The sequence below is a fragment of the Myotis yumanensis genome, unplaced genomic scaffold, assembly GCF_028538775.1.
Source record: "Myotis yumanensis isolate MYYU_CA2020_CCGP unplaced genomic scaffold, mMyoYum1.0.hap1 SCAF_5, whole genome shotgun sequence".
Lineage (NCBI taxonomy): Eukaryota > Metazoa > Chordata > Mammalia > Chiroptera > Vespertilionidae > Myotis > Myotis yumanensis.
In genome coordinates, this window is record NW_027223756.1 from 9,079,171 (window position 1) to 9,101,303 (window position 22,133).

The 22,133-nt window shown below is 41.5% G+C and overlaps 1 protein-coding gene across 4 annotated transcripts in view; it reads right to left on the reverse strand.

Annotated features, from left to right (window-relative positions):
* The window catches only part of TENM2 (teneurin transmembrane protein 2), a 1,191,402-nt gene that overhangs the window by 653,585 nt on the left and 515,684 nt on the right, over nt 1–22,133 (reverse strand). The window lies entirely within an intron of this gene.

Consider the following 22,133-nt stretch of genomic DNA (forward strand, 5'->3'; position numbering starts at 1 on the left):
TGAGCTCAAAAGGTTCGCCATCACTGATATAGGTGTTTGTTAAATGAATGAGTGAAGGAGTTACCCCCATTTTGCCTAAACCCATCTATTTCTAGCAATATTTTTATTCTCACCCACTGGTCTATATACATCCACAGCATTTTGTGCTCTGTTACCTCCACATGTTATTTCACACAGAATTGGTTTTGTTAAATTTATATTTCCCCTTGTTTAATATAAAATTTCCTTGTCCTCACCCAGTCGGTGTGGCTCAGTGGTCGAGCATCAACCTATGAATCAGGAGTTACGGTTCAATTCCTGGTCAAGGTACATGCCTGGGTTTTGGGCTTGATCCATAGTAGGGGATATGCAGGAGGCAGCAGATCAATGATTCTCTCTCCTTCTCCCTTCCTCTCTGAAATCAATAAAAATATACTTTAAAAATTTATTTAAAAAATTCTTTGTCCTCAAAGTATGCTTTCTAAGTTATATGAACTCATGGTAAATGATATTTCATCAATTTCCAAGCACCCATTGCCTGGAACATTTTATTACATATAATTGTCCAAATTAATCTTGTCCTGCCTTTGGGTATCTCATACTGTTAGTGACCTTTTATTCTTCTAATATCTCTAGATCACTCTTACTTTATTGCATAGATTTTAAGTTTCCTGAAGTTTATAGGAACTAAGTGTCTTCACTCTTTCTGCATATATATATATTATATTAATATATGTGCATATATATATATATAAACAGGTATAAAATTCTACCATTCACAAGGTATGTGAAAGAGCTTATAATACAGTCCCAGGCCTTTAGAAAACAGTTAAAATAAGACCTTAGGTGGTGTGACATTTATTTACTTCATTTATTTACTTCAGTATATATAAATATATATATTTGAACACATACTCAAAGTCCACCAGTGTTCGAGTTAGTGTCAAAATTAACTCATGCCAACAAATAGAGATTCTCGCAGTGGAAGAATTAACAACTGCCCTCTGGAAGAGTAACATTTCCCCCAATCATTTACACATTAGTCAGAAGTCAGCTTATGTTGACCCTTGGGCAACTAATCCTTAGAGAGAGGGTTTCTCAGTTCCATAGGGTCTCGTCTATGGGGTCATTTCAGGCCCAATTATACCCTCATCTATTCTGGGAGGTTTGTTTTTCCTTAGGGGGACGTGATGGGAGTGAACACTGTGGACCTCGCTCTATATAATCCTTACTCCTTGGTGAAAAGGAGCTGTCTTTGGAAAGATTTTTCTTACTCACAGTGGTTCTGCCTGGATTCACTGGAGAGTCAAGCTATGGGAATTGTCTATAAATTGCTGGTTTTCAAAAACAAAGAGATTTCTCTAAAATTAAAAAAGGGCATAACCTCTGAAGTTTCTGTAAAACCCTTATGTATCCTTCTTACTCATAAATTGAGATAATTCAGGTCCATTTTCATATCTGTTTACAAAATTGCAATGAACATATAATATGATTAAAGGCTGGTGACATAAATAGTTTTCTGTAATAGTTTATTGAATATTTTAATTATGCCAGATCTTATTTAGCCAATTAAACAAATTATTTTGCATATAAAATGACTTACATTCATTACCATGTTCTAGCATTTTGATTTTTGCCTGCTGAACAGAATTTTGTCTGGTCTGTTTCACATGTCTGTTTTGCATAGGGATTTGAACATCCCTTAAAGTGAAAAACAAAGTAACAATCCCCCTAACTATAAAGTAGAAATGGAAAGCAAATCCGGAGAGAACCTAAAATCTCTGCTTCCCATGGTGGACCAAGCAGGGTTGGCCTCAATGAAACTCTAAGAATGTATGTTTCTCTCCACTGAGTTGAATACAGGCTTTGGTGGACTCTTTGGTTCTTGTTACTGATGTTTTTCAATACGGAACATTTGAAAGCATCCAACCAGAAGTTGCACAATGATCACAGCCTTGAACGTATTCTTCAGAGAAACGCATTCACTGGTACAGGTTTTATTTTTACAGTAACTGGTGTACTGCACTGTTTGCCGGTTTCTTTAATACTCTTGCCCATGACAATCACAAAAGGCAATTCACAAGCTTACTTATCAGATAGTTCTGTTTTACAAGAATCTGGTTGCTATTTGTAAAATCCAGGATAAAACAGTGCAATTTCTGATGCTGACTATCTGAAAAGCTCTGGAAGCTGCTTGGAAGAGATATGTACTAAAATAGGTAACGTGGCGGAATTACAACAAGCAGATGTTCTGGAGGGTGTACACTCAAGTGCATCCCAGAGTACGTGACATTGAATGGTGCTGCTTTTGAGATTTACAAATACATTCTGCATGTAAGCTGCCCCCACCACTCACAGTCTTTCTTAACTCCAAATTTTAACTCTTTTATTAGAAAAAAACACAAAGGTAGAGACTTTCTCAAAAAGAATGATCAGTCAAAACAATCTCCATGGAATAACTGTTTCCAGGCCGAAATGAAAGCAGTGATCGCAATGAAATAGTTTATTTCACATGCTGGCTTTCAAATCTCTAGATGCACTGAAAGCAGTGACATCTTTCTGATGAGGATTTAACACAAAAAATGGAGATTTTTAACAGCTGACAAATTTCCTGTAATAAGGGGCTTAAAACACACACACACCCCCCAACACAAACAAACCACTTTTCTAGTGATTTGGCTGTGCATATAGCAAAGAACAGTGTGTCATAGACTCCCTTAACAGCATAGATGCCAGTTAAATCTTTTTTGGTGGAGTTTTCATGACTGTATGTTAGCGTGAGAGAGAAATGGGAATAGCATGCACCACTGAGAGGCAGTGTAGTGCAGTAGAAAAAGTTACTGTATTCCAGTCCCAGGTCTGCCACCATCTCAGTGGGTGGCATTGGCCATATCACTTCCCCACACTCAGCCTTCACTTCTCCGTCCACTAAATGAGACTAATATCTCCCAATTTCTGATACTAAGAGTAATAAAAAGTTATTAGCATACTCATAAACACAGAGAACCTCATCCTTGCCCTGTGCAGTCAAACTCTACCAAAGCTAACACTACTCCAGGGGAATAAGGGATTGTAATCTAGAAGCGGAATGCTTTTCTTCAGGCGGCTGGGGCACCAATTAATAGAGTGAGGCAATCAACCACTCAATAATCCTGCATTGGCCGGAAGAATTAATGCAGCTCACCTCTGTTGCTGTGAGTGCAATGCCATGTACTCAGAGGATGCTCAATAAATATTAGCTGATGATGATATTGACAGGGCGCCATGTACAGTCACTTCACTAAGTGAATTACTAAGTTTTCAATTGTTCAGAAAACTCATTGAATAATTATTGGCAATAAAAGAAACCTATCCCCTGACCTCCCTTACTTTTTTTGCGATGTCATCTCATGAATAATAAGAACATTACCAATTCCTGGAAACTTAATAGCTTGGTCCTAGTGACTTAGGAGAATAAAAATAAGACCATCTTTCAAACTATATTCAGAATATAGGCACTTCTGAAAACTCCCACTGTCATCACTCTGGTGAAATTCATCATTATTGCTTTTCTGGATCATTACAGAGCCTCCTAATTGCCCTCCATGATCTCCATTTTGGCCCCCGTGGCTGATTGCTACACTAAGGTCTTCCGATGCATCCTAGCTTCCTGTGTCCATATTCCTATGCAGTCCCCTCCCACACCGATTCTGGGATTACTCTTGTGAACTGCTTTGGCCAATGGTACATAAGCAAACATTATACAGTAAGGCATGATGAGAACTTGGAAATTGGGGCTTGCCCTGTTGGAAGGGTGCCACCTCCATAAAAGGAAGCCTAGTTTGGCCTCTTGGAGGATGAAGGACCATGTGAAGAGAGAGAGAGAGAGAGAGAGAGAGAGAGAGAGAGAGAGAGAGGCTCAAGCGTTCCCTGGTCTCTAGCCCCCACTGACCCAGGAGCTAGAAGTAACTGAGTAAGCGAGTAGAGGCAAGCCTAGCTGAACTGCCCAGCCAATACATCTATAATAATAAAAGCGTAATATGCTCATTAGACCGGACATCCTTCCGGATGACCTTCTGGATGAAGCTGGGGGTGCCAGAGGGAAGCCAGTGCCAGCAGCCAGGGGAAGGAAGGCCTACTCTTGCATGAATTTTGTGCATCTGGCCTCTAGTTGAGAAATAATACATTACTCTTGTTTCAAGCCACTCAGCTTTGGTATAGTTTGTTATCTCCCAATAGATAACTGTTAACATCCCCAGCCCCACTGATTATTCTCAATTCTGCAATCAGTGAATTCTTTTTATAATAGAAGCCAGATGATCTTATTCCTTTGCTCAAAACCCTCTAACAGCTCCTTCTCTTACCCAGAGTTAAAGTCAAATTCTTTCAAATGTTCTAAAGATTTGACATGCTTTGTCCTCTCCCCATTTATCAGATCCCAAATTCTACTAATTTCTCCTGCATTCTCTTCCCTTCAGCTACACACGCCTCTGCCTAGGATGTTCTTCCTTGTGAACGTGGGTTACTCTCTTTCCTCATTTGTTTCCTTCAACATCTTTTTTTTTTTTTTCAGTAATACCAACTCGGTTCAATCTATTTAAAACTGAATCACACCCTCACCCTAAAATCCCCATCCTCCTTTATACTCCTTCTCCAGTGCACAGCACACTAATAAATCACCGTATAATTTGCTGATTTTTGTCATTCTGTGACCCCTTTACCCAAATGTAAGCTCCAAGAGGGCAGGAGAGTTGTCTTTATGGTTTACGGTTGGATGCCCAGCACCTAGAACCATGCCTTGTGCATAGGGTAGACTTAGTATGTGCTAAATTACAAAATGAATCCTGCTGGGTCAAGTTGATGGAGCTACAGAATTCTACCTTTAAAGATAACACTGAGAGTGAGGAGAGTCTGTAAGGGCACACTGTTGATGCAACCTACAAAGATTTATGGGCCATCACTTAACAGAGCACAGAAGTAGCATTGTGGTCAAGGAAAAGAGAAGGTCAAGAAGGTTCTTTGGAAAGGATTTCATCAGGGAGTCTCTTTAGCAGGTAGTGAGAAGTGCAATCGAAAGCAAAGAGAGGTGACTCCGCATCCATCAGAATAGCCACCCTGGAAAGGCTGAGAAGGAACCCAGGGAAGAGAAGGAGACTCTCCAAGCCTGCGTGGACTGAGAAGGCAAGTGGTCTAAGGAGGAAGATACAGCCAAAGGGTAAATTGGGTCTTTTGGGGAAGAAAAAGTTTGTGATGTGCTTGTGCTCTTTTCAAGAAAAGTCTAAGCCTAACCATAAAGAGGAAAATATCTGAGGCTTTGTTTTTCCATGTCAGTTTCAGAGTTGAGGATGCACATGGAAGAATACTGTTACAGGACCCAGGCATGTGCCCAGGGATGTGATGCATTGGCAGTTACACTCCATAAACACGTATATCCAAGGCTGGCCACTGTTTTCTTAAAATGATCACAACGCTGGCCAAGTACCACTCCTGGGCTTCCGCTTGAATACTTTCCTTTGTGAAAAAGTCCATCCTATAAAGGCTCAGCCTGGGCTGCGGTGGGGCCTCCAGCATCAGCTCAGGTGTGTGGCCAGTAATTGACCTTAGTTAGTGCAGAGCAGATGTGATCTGAGATAACTTACCATCACCTCGCTGACTCAATCACTGTGCAAATCTCATCTGAAACCACCCATTTTCCTCCTCACCTGCCCACAGCTATTTCTCCCTGTTGTTCTGCAATTATTTATTATCTGGCTCAATAATTGCATTGATTATAGAGGCCATGCAAACTCAATTGTTAGGGGAGAAAATGCCTCTTTGCCCAACTAGATTCTCCTGAATGGGGAATAAAGGATGCTGGTCTCTTAGAGCTCTTCATATACAGCTCTCTGTGTTCAATTTTCCAACAAATAAAAATGGCCAAAGAGCAAAGGATGCAGGAGATAGATGGTTGGACGCTGATGCAGCTTCATGCTCCCATTGACGGATGGCACCTCCTGCATGTCTGGGAGCCCTTGCTAGCTCACTGCCAGGGCACCTGCTTTCAGAACAGCTGGCCACACATGGCCCTTCTATAAGCTAGTCCCCACCCCATCTACCACCTCTTAAAACTGCTTCAGTTAGTCATTCCTGGCCTTCTACCAAACCAAAATACCACCAAGGAGAGCTATTACCACAGACCAGCAGATCCCCAGGCTGATGGTAGGCCCGGGACTGAGTGACATTTTTGTGTGTGGTTCTCATGTATATATTTCAGGATTTGAACCCACTTCACATACAATATTTACTTCATGATTTGCAGTGTGGGGGGTGTCATTTAAAACAATTACTTTAGCTTAATTACAGAAGATATAAATGGGGTCTCACTCCTGTAAAAATGTTATCCTTAACAATGAGGTGTAAATTGGTGTCTGCTTAATCTGCTCACGGGAGGATAAGCCTCCTCCTTCTTTCTCCCCTTTGTTTTTGTAGTCCTACCTGGGAGAATACATTCTCTGAAGCATCTCTTATTTCTTAAGGAAACAGGAGACAGGAGTTTCATGCCTGATCCTTCTATCTGCTGCAAAATAATTTATTTTACATCGTTCCCAGCATCTCTTTTGAACTGCGGACTGCAGCTCTATTGTCCAACCTCTGTCCTGGGCAGCCAAAGTCCAGCCTTATTGGCTTGGTCTTTCTCCCCAGATGTGTGGCCTCCTGCATATCTCGAAATTGAGTAAAATGAGCAGGGGAACCAATGTTATTTGCACAATGACCTTGTGCTCCTGGGGGAATGGCAGGCACTATTCTCTCACTTAGGATGTTTTACATTTCAAAGGGCCCAGCTCCCTTTGATATTAAAAAATGAAATGTGCAATGTGATTGTTATTGTTTTATGACCTTTAATAGGTTAACCAGGCGGCATCAGGTCTGCAGAGTGTGGTTCTGTTCCAAAGGAACAGACGTGGCTCCTGGTCGATGAGTCCCAACGAGGGCGGCTCCACATTAATATTTGAGAGAATATACATATGGAGGTTCCCAAATCCTTAAGAATAAAGGGTTCCTTTGATGACCTCAGTCCCTCTGTGTGTAACTAGAGCGTTTCTCAACCTTGGCACTATTGACAATTGGAGCCCAATCATGCTTTGTTGGAGGGGGCTGTCCTGTGCACTGTAGGACGTTTAGCAGCATCCTCTCTGGGCTAGATACCAATGGCACCCTCTCCCCAATGTGTGACAATCCAATGTCTCCTGACATTGCCGTACACTTGTCTGAGAGCAGAATCAACCCCGGTTGGGAATCCCAAGGTTAATTGAAAACGCAGTAGGGGGAGCTTCCTTTAGGGATTCTGATATGCATATAATTTACTGGCTTACGTGATAATGTAATAGTAGGTAATGTGTATTGAGAACTCACCATGAACCAATTAGCACTATGCTAATTGCTTTATATGTTTGATCTCATGTGAACCTTAAAACAAACCTGAGGTAGTTATTATGATCTGTATTTTAAAGTGAAGGAAACAGGCTTAGAGGAGTTAAATAATTTGTGGAACAGAGAAGTATGTTTAAATCCAGAACTCCACTGAATTAGCCCCTGGCCCCTTTCTGGCTTGCCTACTCTCCTGGTTACAGTCTGAGAATCTAGATTCAATTCAGAAGTTGACTAAGTACTACTATGTTGAGAAAATTCATCTACAAACTAGACAGATCTATTAAAAAAAAGACAATGCTTGCCCTCAAGAATCATGTAAACAGAAAGTATAAATACAGAAATCCATAAGAAAAAAATGATAAAGCCACTAAGGAGATCAGATCTGAGTGCTCAGAGGAGTAGTCCTCAGGCCTCAGTGTGCATAGCATCACTAAAATGCAGGCTCAGATCCAGTCAGTGTGGATTGGGGCATAGGATTGTGTATTTCTAACCACTCCCTGGTGACGATGCTGCTGGTCTGAGGACCACCCTTTGAGCAGGGAGGCTCTATTGTGCTAGGAAATGCAGCTCCAATGCCTTTGAGAAGTGAGGCCCAACAGTGTGTAGCTGAGATGCCAGGAAATCATCAACACAGAGTGGAATAGGTAGGAGGAGGGTGTGGGATTGCCTTGGTCTTGCAATCCACACTTGTCTCTCAGGCCTTCACTTGGAACATCAACCGTGTGCCTACTCATGTCGACTGCCCACATATGCAGACACAGTTACACATCTGTTATCTTAAAGGACAAATATTAATTTGAAGCATGAAAACACCTACCCATGGAACATAACTTGTTTCTGCAAATAAACTTCACTATCATAACTGATTTTGTACTTTTGGAAGATAATATTTCCATGTCTTCAACATACCATGCTGTTGGCTACATAAAAAGTAGTTTCATCCCCCCTCCAGACATTGTGACTTAGATGACTATTGAACTACAAGTAGCCAAGAACTTATATAACAAAGAAAAAAATAAATGTTGGAGGTCAAAACCAAAAATATTTTTTAATCTAGTAAAAGTCACAATTGACATTATGGTTATGACTGTAGACTGGATTGCCGTTTATTTACCTGTTCAGAGAGACAGAATCAAATTCTGCAATAAACATAATAAGAAAATGGTTTCAGGACCATTAATGGGTGTGGCTTCTTTACCTAGACCCCAGGGACAGCTGCCAATCACAGATTGGTGACATCTGAGTTTAACCATAGGTCATCATGAAGGGGATGATTTCTGAGCCACTTGACTCTGAGCACACTGAGCTAATTCTCCTGCAGGAAGACACGCTGGATGAATGGCTCACTGGAGTGAAGGACCATGTTAAAGCAAAGTCTGAGAGTCTGAGAGTTGGAACCACCCAGTTATTGCTAATGTGCTACTCAGATATAAATGGGAAGGGGTCGTGTATATTTGGAGTAACAGGTACCCCTGCCATTCACACTACACTGTCTTGGTGAGTAAGATCAAGAGCTTAACTTCATTCATTAAGCATGCATTTCCTCAGCCCCTGCTATGTGCCAGACCCCAGGGCATACAGGGGAATTCTCTGTCACCTCTGTCCTCAAGGATCATCTGGGACAAAGTGTTTCCCATTCATGAGTCATTTGTGTCACACCTTTATGCTTCTTGCTTTATCTCCTACTGACTGTACTGATATTTACTCAATATTTTTTCTGTAGGTAATATCACTTTTCATAGTTTTAACATAGCTGCAACTTAAGCAATGATAGCTGTGAAGTGATATGTCTGAAGTACTTCTCAGGGTTGAGCCAATCAATTGTTAAAATATGAAAGTATATTTCTGGGACTTTGTCAGACAAAGCCTGCCCAAGCTTTGGGCCACCACCATCCCAGCCACCTGGCTTAACCCCCTGGACCTCCCCCCTGATCCTGCAACATGAGAGGAGGCAGGCCTAACTCACTAGGGAGTCCCCAGAACTCTGAGCTCTGAGCCTGTGCTCTGGACAGTGTCTGCTCTGCCTGGCCTGAGCCCATCCCTAACTCTCACTTCCACAAAGTGCTCAAGAATTTCTGATGTGGGGGTTTGTAGAGGGCCTGTAGAAATTCATTTTAAAAACAAAATAAACCCTTCTGCTCCAAAAGGGTGGTTAGATGCTCTGAGTCTGCAGTGTGAGAAGTTACATTTCTCTAAGCTTCAGATTCTCTCTTCTATAATGTTAAAAATCCTTACTTTGTGGACTAAATCAGGGATAATCTTTTCTTTTTAAAATACGTAAAATACGTTTTTATTGGAGAGAGAGAGAGAGAGAGAGAGAGAGAGAGAGAGAGAGAGAGAGAGAGAGAATGTCCCTTACTGGGGATCAAGTCCACAGCCTAGGCATGTGCCTGACCAGGAATCGAACTGCTGGCCTCTCGGTGCATGGGACAATGCCCAACTGAGCCACACCAGCTAGAGCTAAATCAGGGATTTTCAACCTCAGCTCTATTAACAGCTTGTGCAGATTCCTCTTTGTTGTGGGCTACTGTCCTCTCATCATAGGATGTTTAGCAGCATCCCTGGCCTCTGCCCACCAGATGCCAGTAGCTCCCCCTCACCAAGTCTTGGCAACCAAAATGTCTCTAGACATTGCCTAATGTGCTCTAGGGGTCAAATCCTCCCCCCCTCCCCAGAGTATGACTGGATTAAACACCAGTAAACACACCATGTAAACACATTGGCCTATTACCTGGCATAGACTACAACCTCAGAAATATTCGTAGCACTAATTAAGTGCTTACTATATGCTTGGCACATTTCCAAGCACTTTAAATCTTTTGCCTCACACATCACCTTGTGAGTTAGGTCCCATTATCACTCCCATTTTACAGACAAAGAATATAAATGTCAGAGAGAAAAAGGAACTGGCCTGATATTCCACCATTAGCGAGTGGCAGAGCCTGGATTCTAACACAGTTATCTGCCTCAGAAGTCTGTGTTCTTAGATCTGTGGCTTTCCAACCTTTGGGGGGGAAGAAGTCTCCACAAATACAGGCATCATGATGAAAGTCATTATAATGATGGTGATGAAGAAATTAGACAACACACAATAGGCTAAGATTTCCATATGAAAAATTACATTCCCAGTCAAGAGACTGACAAGTGTATAAGGTACCTGATAGAAATTAAAATACAGATCAATTAAATATGCACATCACAGTGGTTTGTGTACACACACACTCTCTCTTCTCAAAATGATTATAAAAGCCTTAACTTTCCTTAAACTGATAAAGAGTAAAAAAAAATAAAATAAAATAAAACAAAACAAAACTCAGTCTAATAAAGATGCATTGTGCTAGAATTGGCATTATGAGAGGTTAAGGGGTCTTAGGAAGTGTCAAAAGAGACAATGTTGCTCCAGTACTATGGAAGAGCACTTGGATGACCTGGCTGTGGTTAATAGGCCCCAAATAGGGATGATAAGCAAGAAATGGAAGAACATGCTGCACTTCCCTTGGGCATTGAGCCTGTGTGTTTTCTCAGGGAGTCTTCCCACCTGAGGGCCCTGGGCAGCCAGGCTACAGTATAGGCATTGACACAGGCCAGAATCCATTTGCCAAGGTTGGACTAAGAGAACTCAGAAAGGCCCATTGGCCTACTGTGGCAGCTTGAAAACTAGCTAACACTCTTGACTGTCCTTCTGCTTACCAGCCACACACACACACACACACAAAATATATTGCGATACCAAGCGCCCCTGGAAACAATGTGCAGAAGTATTCAGGTGCACGTAGATTGTTCCCCCTGACAAACAAAAATGCATACACAAAGATCAACATCAACACAAATTGAAGAAGCAAATGCAAACACAGGATTGTGCTATGGAATATGTATCCATGAGAGAGAAGCTGAAAAGGAGATGAGGAATAACAATTCAGAAAGATGTCGGTATTTCCTTCCTCTGAAGTTTTAGAATCCAGGCTAACATTGAATTATTAAGTTTGTCATTGTGGAACAGAGAAAAATGGGAGCTTTTCTACATTTGACTGAAAATCTTTGCATTTCTATAGAAACTTGCAATTAAATCAATTAAGCAATGAAAATCAAATATTCCATTAAAGTCTAATTTTCCTCATATCTGATTGGTTATAACTCAGCTGAGTTGGAAACAGATGAGAGAGGCAAAATGACTTGACGTCTGAGACAGGGAGACGGGAGAAAGGGAAAATTTCAAACACGCTCAGAGAAAATGTAATAAGAGCATCTTATTTTCCTTCTGCTTGTGTAAGTTTTGCCATTAGGGGTTCCCCAAACATAGGATTTCAGAACTAATTCTGCAGATTGAAATGCGAAAAGCAAGATTCCTTTCTGCTCCGTCTTCTGTTTGCAAACATGTCCTTGAAATTTCCTTTTCCCCTTCAGGGGTTTGAAAAGGCTAGTCCACGCTCCTATTCAGAGGTGCTGTGTCTGTGTGCACTCCAGCGGGCCTGCGATTTAGCTGCTACGGACGACAGTCAGATTGGAACTGGCTGTGTTTGCTGATTTGAGGAGTTACTGAGACCCAACATGTCAAGGAGGGATTTATTCCTCTTCATAGCAAAATGAAGGAATTGTCTCAAGGAGATGCTGGGAAAGAACATGCCAACTGACCTAAATGTTCTTCCCCTCTCTCCCTAGAGGTGACATAGCTGGCTACCTCTATTCCAGCAATCGCCCTGTGCATGGAAGGCTGAATCTCCAAGAATGAAGTGGAAAATGACTCCATATGTTGTCCAAAGAGCAAGTCAGGGAAAAGAAGACAGTAATTTATGAGTAAGATGCCTTTCCAAGATTTGATAAATGCCAGGATGCCCAACTGAGTCTGAATTAAATTGATTAAATTTTAAAAATATGTAAATAGGCCAAAAGACAAAAGGAGGATAATATTCAGGATACTATTCAGGATAATATTCATCGTGTGCTTCAAATTTTAAACACAAAGGTGTTGTTGGTTACTATTTTATTAAAAAATTCAATTGTCAAAACTCTTTTGGAGGCCTGAACTGTTGGGATCTTCCAGAGAGCTGTTCGCATATTTGATTGCCAGGCCAGACCCTAATTATGCGAACCTCAAAGGAGAGACAGCTATGGGACCCTTTCCAAGTGCCACTGGAGACGTCAAACATCGACGAACGGAGGAAGAAAGCAAAGTGTTGAAGGCAATGGCTACCTACCAGTTTCCAGAAAGGTGGGCAATGGGAAATTGGCATTTCTATTCTTCACATTTAAAAAATTAATTTATAAGGATTTTCTTTGCTTTGCTGCTCACACTCCCCCTAACCATCTGTCTTCTCTGAACAGTTGAAGAAGGTGAGGAGGAGGAGGGGGAGGAACAAAGAAAGATAGAAGTTCCTTTGAAAATAAACAACTGCTCTTGGGTTTGTTATCTCTGCCACCCATTCAGCCAAATCCATTTCCTTGGTGATACACAGTGGTCAAGAATACAAGCTCTGGAACCAGACCGCCCGGATCTGAATCCTAGCCCCTCAGCTTATCAGCTTAGTGCCTTGGGCAAATTATCTTTAGGGGCCTCAGTTTTCTTACCTTCAAAATGTAAATAAAACAAAAACAAATCCCACAAACAAATAGTATATATGCCCTCAGGTTGTTAGGAGAATTAGTTAACCACAAACATTACTTGGAATGGTGATCATTCTAAGTACTTTATACACAGCTCTGAATGTACCTATCAGTGCTACAACCACTCTGGAGACAGTACTACACCCTACAATGTCCTTTGCCACTGCACTCATTTAAATAACGAAAACTGTAGAGTGAGGTCATGGAACCCAGGCATCTGATCGGAACAACAGTCAGAAATCTACTGGAAAATAAGCATCACTTCCTTTACAAACACATATGCTCAAGTTTTTCCAAGGAGTTTGGCTCAGTTAAGACCTTTTCTATGTAGAATATTACATCTATCCTTTGAGTCAAGGAATAGTAGCCTTCCTTGCTTTAATTTAACCATTTCCAAGGCAGGTTTGGAGCAACATCATTCCTGTTTTAGAATCAGGATAAATAATTTATTGTCCAAAAAGTTGAAGGGCAGTACTACAGAGTAAGTAAGTGAGGAAATGGATATTTATCTGGTGATAATTTGGGACAAAATGTGAAATTGTGTCCAGGAAAGCCCGTCTGTCCCACTGAGTGACCCCCAGGAATGCTTCAACGAGAGAGAATTAAGCCCTGTTAGAGGAACTCATTGCCTCTTGGGCTGTGCTGTTGCCAGATCTAAAGAGGATCCCTCCGTTAGGACAGGAGACCCTTCCAGCCCTCTCCCTCCCCCTCTGAGGGAGACACTTGGACTCCGTCCAGCCTGCCCTGCCCACCTGGAATCTTCCAGGCCTTTCTGTCACAATAGTGCTTTAGAAAAGTCTGTGTGAAGGGGGGAACTCTGGTATTTAACTCCATCCATCAATGTCAACCCCTCTTTCCCTGCTACCCCAACAGCTTGGTACATTTACCTAAAAGCTGAATAGCCTAAATGGATGGATTTTTGTGCTGGTCTCATTAGAAAGGGAAATTAGCCAGGCACTGTTCAGCTGTGCAGAACGCACGCTGATCCTGAAAGCCTATTCCGCCCCGCCCCCAATCTTTCCTTTATCACATATGATGCCCGTGATTCCTTTAACATTTCTTAAAGGTTTCATTATCCACCACTCTAGTTCTCATGAACACAGAGCTCCCAGTTCACATCTCCTTCTCTCATTGCCCAGCTCCAGTTGTTGGTTCCCGCATTTCCCTCCAGCCCAGTGCATCCCACGCTCTCCTACCCGCTGCTTTCCTGCCACACCAGCCCTCGGTCAGCTCCTGGGGCCCCTGTGCTCCCTGCCACCCAGGCCAGTGCTCATGCTGTTTTGTGAGGCTGAAACAGTCTTTCCTGCTCTCCATCCTTTAGTTTTCAGCTCATGACTCACTTCCTGAGAGAAATCTCTGATCCCATTGAGTTTGGTCAACTTCCTTTGATATGTATTCTCTAAAACCATGGTTCTGTCTTTCAAAGTATTGTTGCTCAGTTTGTGGTTATTTTTATGTGTTGCTTATTTGATTGCAGTTTTGCTTCTTTGCTGGACTGTAATTCTGTTCCAGGGAACAGGAACCATATCTCAGTCATTCATTCTTACTAACTTACTGTTGTGCACCAGCACCCATCATAGTGCTTGGTGCTTTGTAGGTGTCTACTAAGTATTTGTCAAATGAATAAATATCATGACACCAGCAGGGGCTATGTTATTAGGATGTTTAAGAATGTGATTTATTGCCCTAACTGGTTTGGCTCAGTGGATAGAGCATCAGCCTGCGGACTCAAGCGTCCCAGGTTCGATTCTGGTCAAGGGCATGTATCTTGGTTGTGGGCACATCCCCAGTAGGGGGTGTGCAAGAGGCAGCTGATCAATGTTTCTCTCTCATCGATGTTTCTAACTCTCTATCCCTCTCCCTTCCTCTCTGTAAAAAATCAATAAAATATATCTTTAAAAAAAAGAATGTGATTTATCTATCTTTTTTTTTGATCTCCCTAAAGATAGCAAGTGAAGAATGTTTAGTTTTCCATATAACAATCACTTATGGGAATGCGGGTCATTTTGTATACCCAAAGCAGCACATTCCTCCAATGACAATTTAGGCATTACAAGCCTACAATGGGCTCCATACAATGCACAATGCTAATGTGGCCCATCTTTGGCTTTTAATAATCTCAGTGGCATTTGGCTTTAGCTAAATGTGACAGCTCCCTAACGAGTGCTTCAAAACTTGGAGACTGATATTACAGGCTGTAGAGAATCAAAATAAAAAATCATGTGAGAACTGTAATTCTCAAAAATAATGCTAAATGTGACAACTGAAAATTCCTGATGAAGTAAAAAGAAATACAGTATCCTCTCAACTCTGCCTAATGTGTACCTCAGTGTGTAAGTTCCTATTTGAACTTTAGAACTTTATTGAGTTCTGTTTATTAAACACAGTGATCCCAAGCTATTTGGTACAAGTGGACAAAAGGTTTTGCCTAGCATGTTCATTTGTGATCGCTTTGCAATGACAGTGGCCTAGAGTTACTTTCTAGGGCACTTGAGAATTTCGATTAATAAGTAATAGACTAAAGTGATTTATTGCAGGTATTGTATCATGCGTTTTCTCCCCAGAAAGCCCCAGCATAGCTGTTCAGTGAATGAGCAATTAGAGAGCAGTCACCAGGGAGCTGGCTCCTTCTGCGCCTTGCTGGAAGGAATGTCCACATCCTCCTGGCCCCACACCATGGGCCTAGAGTTCAGCCTCTAGTTGGGAGCCCCTTTCACACCAGATCACCACCACCGCCCCCCCCACCCCTCGCAGAGGTTGCTAATAGCAGTCCCAAATGAAAACAAGCTGGGGACCTTTAAAATTTTATGAAAATTAACATTTCTTTCCTCATAGGAGGTACACAGTAGGGTAGGTTTGTACAACCATTTAACTTACACAAAACTGATGCCTGGCCCTTGGTAAGATGATAGGTAGGTAGATAGATAGATAGATAGATAGATAGATAGATAAAATAATCTCATAACTTATATTTTATGTGTTTATTTAGATACTGTTTATATAGATATCTCTACACTGAGACATTTAATGGCCATAGCCAGCAAAATCATATGTAAACTTATATTCTGCTTATGGATTCATTGATTTCCTGTAAATGATATGTATTTATACAGATGTTTGTTTTTTGTTAAGAGGTAGGTAAAATCTTCCCTAACCTTATGTTTTGCTGAGAAATTGCTTATTGCTTATTCATTTGCTAGGCTCTTCTCAGGGCAATGCGAGCGCACAGAGAGCAAACATCAGGCATTCCTTGCTCACTGCCTCACTCCCAGGGCCTGGGAGAGGGCCTGACTCCTCAGAGGCACCATTTGCTGAATGAACAAGCACGTCCCACTTCGCAGGCATCACTTTAGCAGGAGGAACCCACACAACGTTACCCTGAACTTCAGGGGTGCCTGGAAGGTTTCCATAGGCCACCCTGATCACGCTTAGTCTTGTTCTCTGTGGTGACAGTGACTTTCAAGTCTTGTTTCCCAACAACAGGGCAGCTCCCCTGTACCAGGAGGTTATGTGCTGTGTAAAAATCACCCAGACCGCCAGGGACACACTGGTTCCTTGAGGTGTCCGGAGTGTTGTCACTGTGTCAGAGCTCAGCCCATCTAGAGCAAACTGCCGGCTGCAGCCCAGCCCAGTGCTATTAAGGAGTGCTTGGCCACAAGCAGGGTGTGTGCAGCTTTGTGCATAATGAGGTGACTCTCTCCCCCACGGACACTGTTAGAGCCATAAATGGACCACCACTTAACTGAAATAGAAAGCAATCTCTGACTCCTTGGTGGAACAAGAATACTCCTGCTAATATTTTGATCCTAAAAGGGAAGGGTTGTGAGAGATCCTGGCAAGAATGTGAATGGAAGCCCAGGGAATCCCGCGCCACACTAGAATCTCTGCTGGGCGCAGTATGCCTCAGGAGAAAAGCCAAGCAGCAGTCTATACCGCTGCCTGTAACATGTAGCTAGGCGCTTCCACTGCGCCATATGCTGGTGTCTTTAAGTAACCCATTACACAGGAATTAAATATCTCGTGACAGATTGTTTTGACAGTGGAAGAAAAAAAAAAGAAAGTGAGAGAGAATGGGAGAGGTTTAAATTTTTTTAAAAATGCATTTGACTGAAGGCAACACCTTAGGTAGATGTTAATTTAACAGATGTCTAGCTTTGCATCATCAGCCTGCAACGGGTGGTTTCTGGCAAGCCTTCCGACCACATCGCAACACAGGCTCCTCTCAATACCTCCTGGAGACGCCTTTCACAACCTTCCAAGTGAGCCATTTTCATGCAAAGGAAAAGGCCTGAAATTACTCAGGGAAGATGCGAACACCTGGCAATAGTTTGGAAGGAGGGGTCCGTGAATGCAAGGAGATGTAAAGGAACAAAAGCCAGCTCACAGCAACTTTTCAGGTGAGGGAGAAAGCAGGAGGAAAGGCAGTCAGCCTGCAAAAACAGCTAACACATCACAAACTTCCTGTGTTTGATAAGAGAACCCCAACCGCAATACTGCTAACTGGGGACGCATTCTTTTTGTACATACATAATACAAATACAAAAAATCTGAATTGGCATTACTGTGAAGTTGTCTGAAAATCAATGTCATCTGGAAAAAGAAACTTTAGGACCTCATTGATCCTACACAGCTTCTTTGCAAAAAAAAAAACCCCAAAATAAACCAAAAAAACCCTCCCCATATTAGGTCTATATATAAATCTGATAGTTAAAGTTCTATAAATATTTAATCCTATATAATAAAAGCCTAATATGATAAGTAGTCATCAGTTCAACCAATCAAAGCGTAATATGCTAATGATATGCTAAGGCCACTCAACTGCTCGCTATGACCTTCACTGACCACCAGGGGGCAGAAGCTCTGACAGGTAGGTTAGCTTGCTGCTGGGGTCTGGCCAATTGGGACTGAGCGAGATGGGCCGGACATGCTCTGGAGCCCTTCTGTAGTCCCTTCCCAGCTGGCCAACCTCCTGCATCCCTCCCTGGCCCTGATCGTGCACTGGCGGGGTCCCTCAGCCTGGCCTGCGCCCTCTCGCAATCCAGGACCCCTGGGGGGATGTCGGAGAGCTGGTTTAGGCTCAATCCCGCAGGCCAGGCCGAGGGCCCCCACTGATGCATGAATTCATGCACTGGGCCTCTAGTTTATATATAACTGAGAGAAGCTGACTTGGGTAGCAGTTCTCCACTTGACATGATGTTAGGTTGAATCTTTGGTGGACATTCAGTTAGACTTAATTAATTGTGGTTTTGTAATTTTATGCCCATTTTGGAGTCAATACACTTTATTTTTAGGACACTGATATTTACATAAGCCTTGTAATGTTCCAGTGTACTGGATCCGATGCTTATATGACTTATACAGGAAATATCCTACACAAAGTAAAACAAAGCTTAGAGATTTGAATGAATGTTATCCTCACAGCTACCTTGCTATGCATTTCTTGGTCGAGTCCATCAGATTACCCTATGATTGGCTGGAATAAAATACCACTACTTACTCAGACCCTCATACAGTTCCTGATGTGATATATATTTCCTGGAAAGAAGAAAGGAAGGCCGGAAAGGAGGGGGGAGAGAGAAAGGGAAAGGAGAATTCTACTACAAAGGCTTAAGAATCCACTCTTGTAACTCAAAGGCTGCTCTACAATTCTGCGGGATTATTCATTAGCACCACTTATTTTAATAGCCCAAAACATTTTACAACTAATGTCATAAAACATTTCAAGAAACTGCACATTTTATTGCTGCCCCCCCACCCAATGCACAGAAATTTCCAACAACTGCAAAACCCAGCAGACAGCTTGTGTATGTATGTGAGAGAGTGTGTGTGTGTAACCATTTGATTCAGCATTTTTATTTTTAGGTATTTAAAACAAATGGTCTATATCTTGTTTTCTGACAGAATATGGCAAAAGGCCATCCTGAAGGGCTGAGAGAGATTAATGATATGATGGCAACCTTTGGAGAATGCAACAAAATTGGTCTGGTTTCCAAACAATACAATACAGAGATGTGTGAGTGTGTGAGTGTGTGTGTGTGTAGGCTTCTGTGACAAGTAATAAATACCAAGTTACAGAATACTGTCCTCAGGTGATTTCACTATAAACATCTCAACCAGGGGAAATGAGTAAAATCATCCCTGTGAATTCAAAGAGGCTAAGATGCGTATTTGGAAAAAAATCCAAAAGGGGGCTAGATGGTTTACCCCAATGCACATTCCTTCTCATGAGAGCTGTGCTAAGTCAAGGGCATGATGTGAAATTGAAGAAACTGATAAAGAAACAAATATTAAAATTCACTATATGATCGCAATAAAAGAATGAGAAAGACACCTGTCAACACAAAAGAATCCTTTCTCCCTCTCTGAAATTCAAATCTAGTAATTGTGTCTGCCTTCCAAAATCTCAGAGTCCTTATGGTGTCAAACACTCACTGAATCCCTGAGGTGGGCACAATAATTCTAGTCACTTTTCAAATGTATCTATTCTCTCAGACCTCTCATCCTAGGGAGTGGTACGTCTGGGCATAAAAATCAGGAATCAATGAATGAACATCGTCCTTATTCCTTTAACTTGTGTTGTAATTACTTAAGGGAAACTTCTGTGATTTGCGCTGGGAAAGTGCCCTGGTGCATTGAATGTAAGTTTTTTATTTGATGTGAATTATCTTAATATATTCCAATGTATTCTTGCTCCTATCCTTGTTCCCACCTTTTCCTTCATTCCTTTAATTAGAAGGATTGAAGAATATGTTGGAATAGGATAAAAACAGGGATACTTAAGTAATTAAAAATGCAAAGAGTAGACTAGTTTAGTGAATATGTCCCCATTTGTGGGTCTTAGAGAATATCTTAAGAGACTACAATTAGTTAGACATGTGACCTTGGGCTAGGCCCATGACCTCTTCAAGCCTCAGTTTATACATCAGTAAAGAGAAGTTTAAAATATATAAAGCCTAAATTCTCTGACTGCTATAATATTTATTGCATGATTCTCTATTTATAGCCAAAATAGAATAGAACTAAGGCAAGTATCATCGGAGGAAGAATATTGGGGTTCAGATCTCCACAACGAAATGTGGTTGAGAAGCATTTATAATATCAAAACCCTTCTTTGTCCTTCATATGCCACTGTTCCTAATGGGTCCTGAAGACCAAGCACCTATATTTGGCATTCATGGCCAGGTAGACTCTAGTCGACCAAAATAAGTGACCCCAAGTGTGCATCCCATTAGAATGACTCTGTGCTTTGGACTGACAGGTTATGGCTGTATTAAGGGCAGTCACCGTGACTGGCCCTTTGAAAGTGACACAGGTGGAGACTCTATACCCAGATTACCCAAGGGGAGGCCAGCATGGTGATTCAGGTGTCAATTATGGGGAGGGGAGAGAAATATGGCCTGAGGGAGGTAAGCTGTAAATTAGCACACTAGAGTTGACAGAGAGATTAGTTCCTTCTTTGAGAGTGGAAGAAAGCCAAGGGACCATGGAGTATTTGATACCTAGTTGTCATTATTTCTGCCTTGAAGAGTGTCCCCTCCCTTTTGGAACTGGAGTCCCTGCCAACATCGCTCTGCAGGACACCTAAATCATGAGACTCTCAAATATAAGCACCCATTCACGATTGATCCTATCCGCTCCTTCCTGATTCAGGCTAACATCTCCAAGAATATTTACCTTCTGTGCAACCTTCTGTCATTTAAATGTTCAGTTCAGCAGTTAGCAAAGATGTAGCGTTAGTTATCTGGGGAGGTCTGAGCGAACAGAAGCACGAGGCTCCATTTCTTGAATTAAAATTCCCTTTTGGGTCAGGGATTGAAACCTCAGCAGAATAAAGTTCACATTATAAGGTGGCTGGGCAGATCATGCATTTAGAGGGATAATTCCAGAAGACAAGGACTCACTCCATACAGAAATATTTTAAAAGTCATGTAGTAACTTCTGGTGTTAAAATGAAATAAAAATAGAGGACATTGCATGTCAAGCTCTACAGCAAGTGGCACAATTCACTTAGCTCATGAGTTCTCCAACAGGTGACCTGCAGAACATGGTGATGATGCATATAAGCATGTGAGGAAGAATATTGGGGTTCAGATCTCTGCTTCCTCACATTATAGACCATGTATTTAGATGTTATCTAATTTCTTTGGATCTCATATTCCCCATCTTCAAAATGCTAATAATATGTCCTAATTCATAGGAGTGCTTTAACACTGAATAAACTGGTATATGATAGGTATCCAGTACCTTTTTTATAGTAATGATATCATTTGCAAATAATTATTATTGGAGATGTATCCTATGTGACAGTACCAAGTTCATTTCTTACCAATATTATTGCTATCGTTCGCATGTCTGACCTGTCCAGTCTCTCAGCATGGCCAAAATGAACTCATGGAGGCTGCAGAAGGGAGCCTTGTCCAGCAGTCTGGACAGAAGATATAATTAAGATTATTGTACCCAGATTGGGAAGACAAAATGCAGCCCTAATGCAGGATATTCAAAGAGGACTTTTTAAAGACACACGAACTTTGGATGTGCCTACGAAATAGAAAACTATAAATATTATGTGAAAATGTGAATCAGAGTTCGGTGTAAGTGGTTTTATTAATGCCCTTTTACTGTATTTGTATTTGATGAAGCACCATCAGAAAGTCATACATATTTGGAGATGTAAGATGAACTATGGCTGTTTTCTTTATCTGGGACGAATAACACTAAAGTCTTTCTGAGGGTATGTTTATTCAGCAAGACCACGCTCTCAATGTTGGACTTGCATTGTGCACACAGGCTGGAGTGATATCATGTTAGAGAAGAGGATCTTTGACTGATCTGTTCCCTTAAGACAATTTTTTTAAGTGGCCGTTTAAACAAAAACATCAGGAGGACCAAATTGTTTCCACAAAATTATAGAAAAAATATGTATTAAGCACTTATTTGCTCAAAATACTGGTTGGCAGTGTCCTGCCTGTCATCTCATGTAAGCTTCAGGACAACCTAAGAATTAAGCACTATTATCTTAATTTAATGAAGACATTTACTAAACTGGGAGAGAGTAAATAATTATACTGCCTAGCCTTAGTTCCAACCGGCTTTCTCAAAATCCAAAATTCATGACCTTTGCATAGCATAGCAACAGTCACAACAATCTCTATTGAATTCAATTA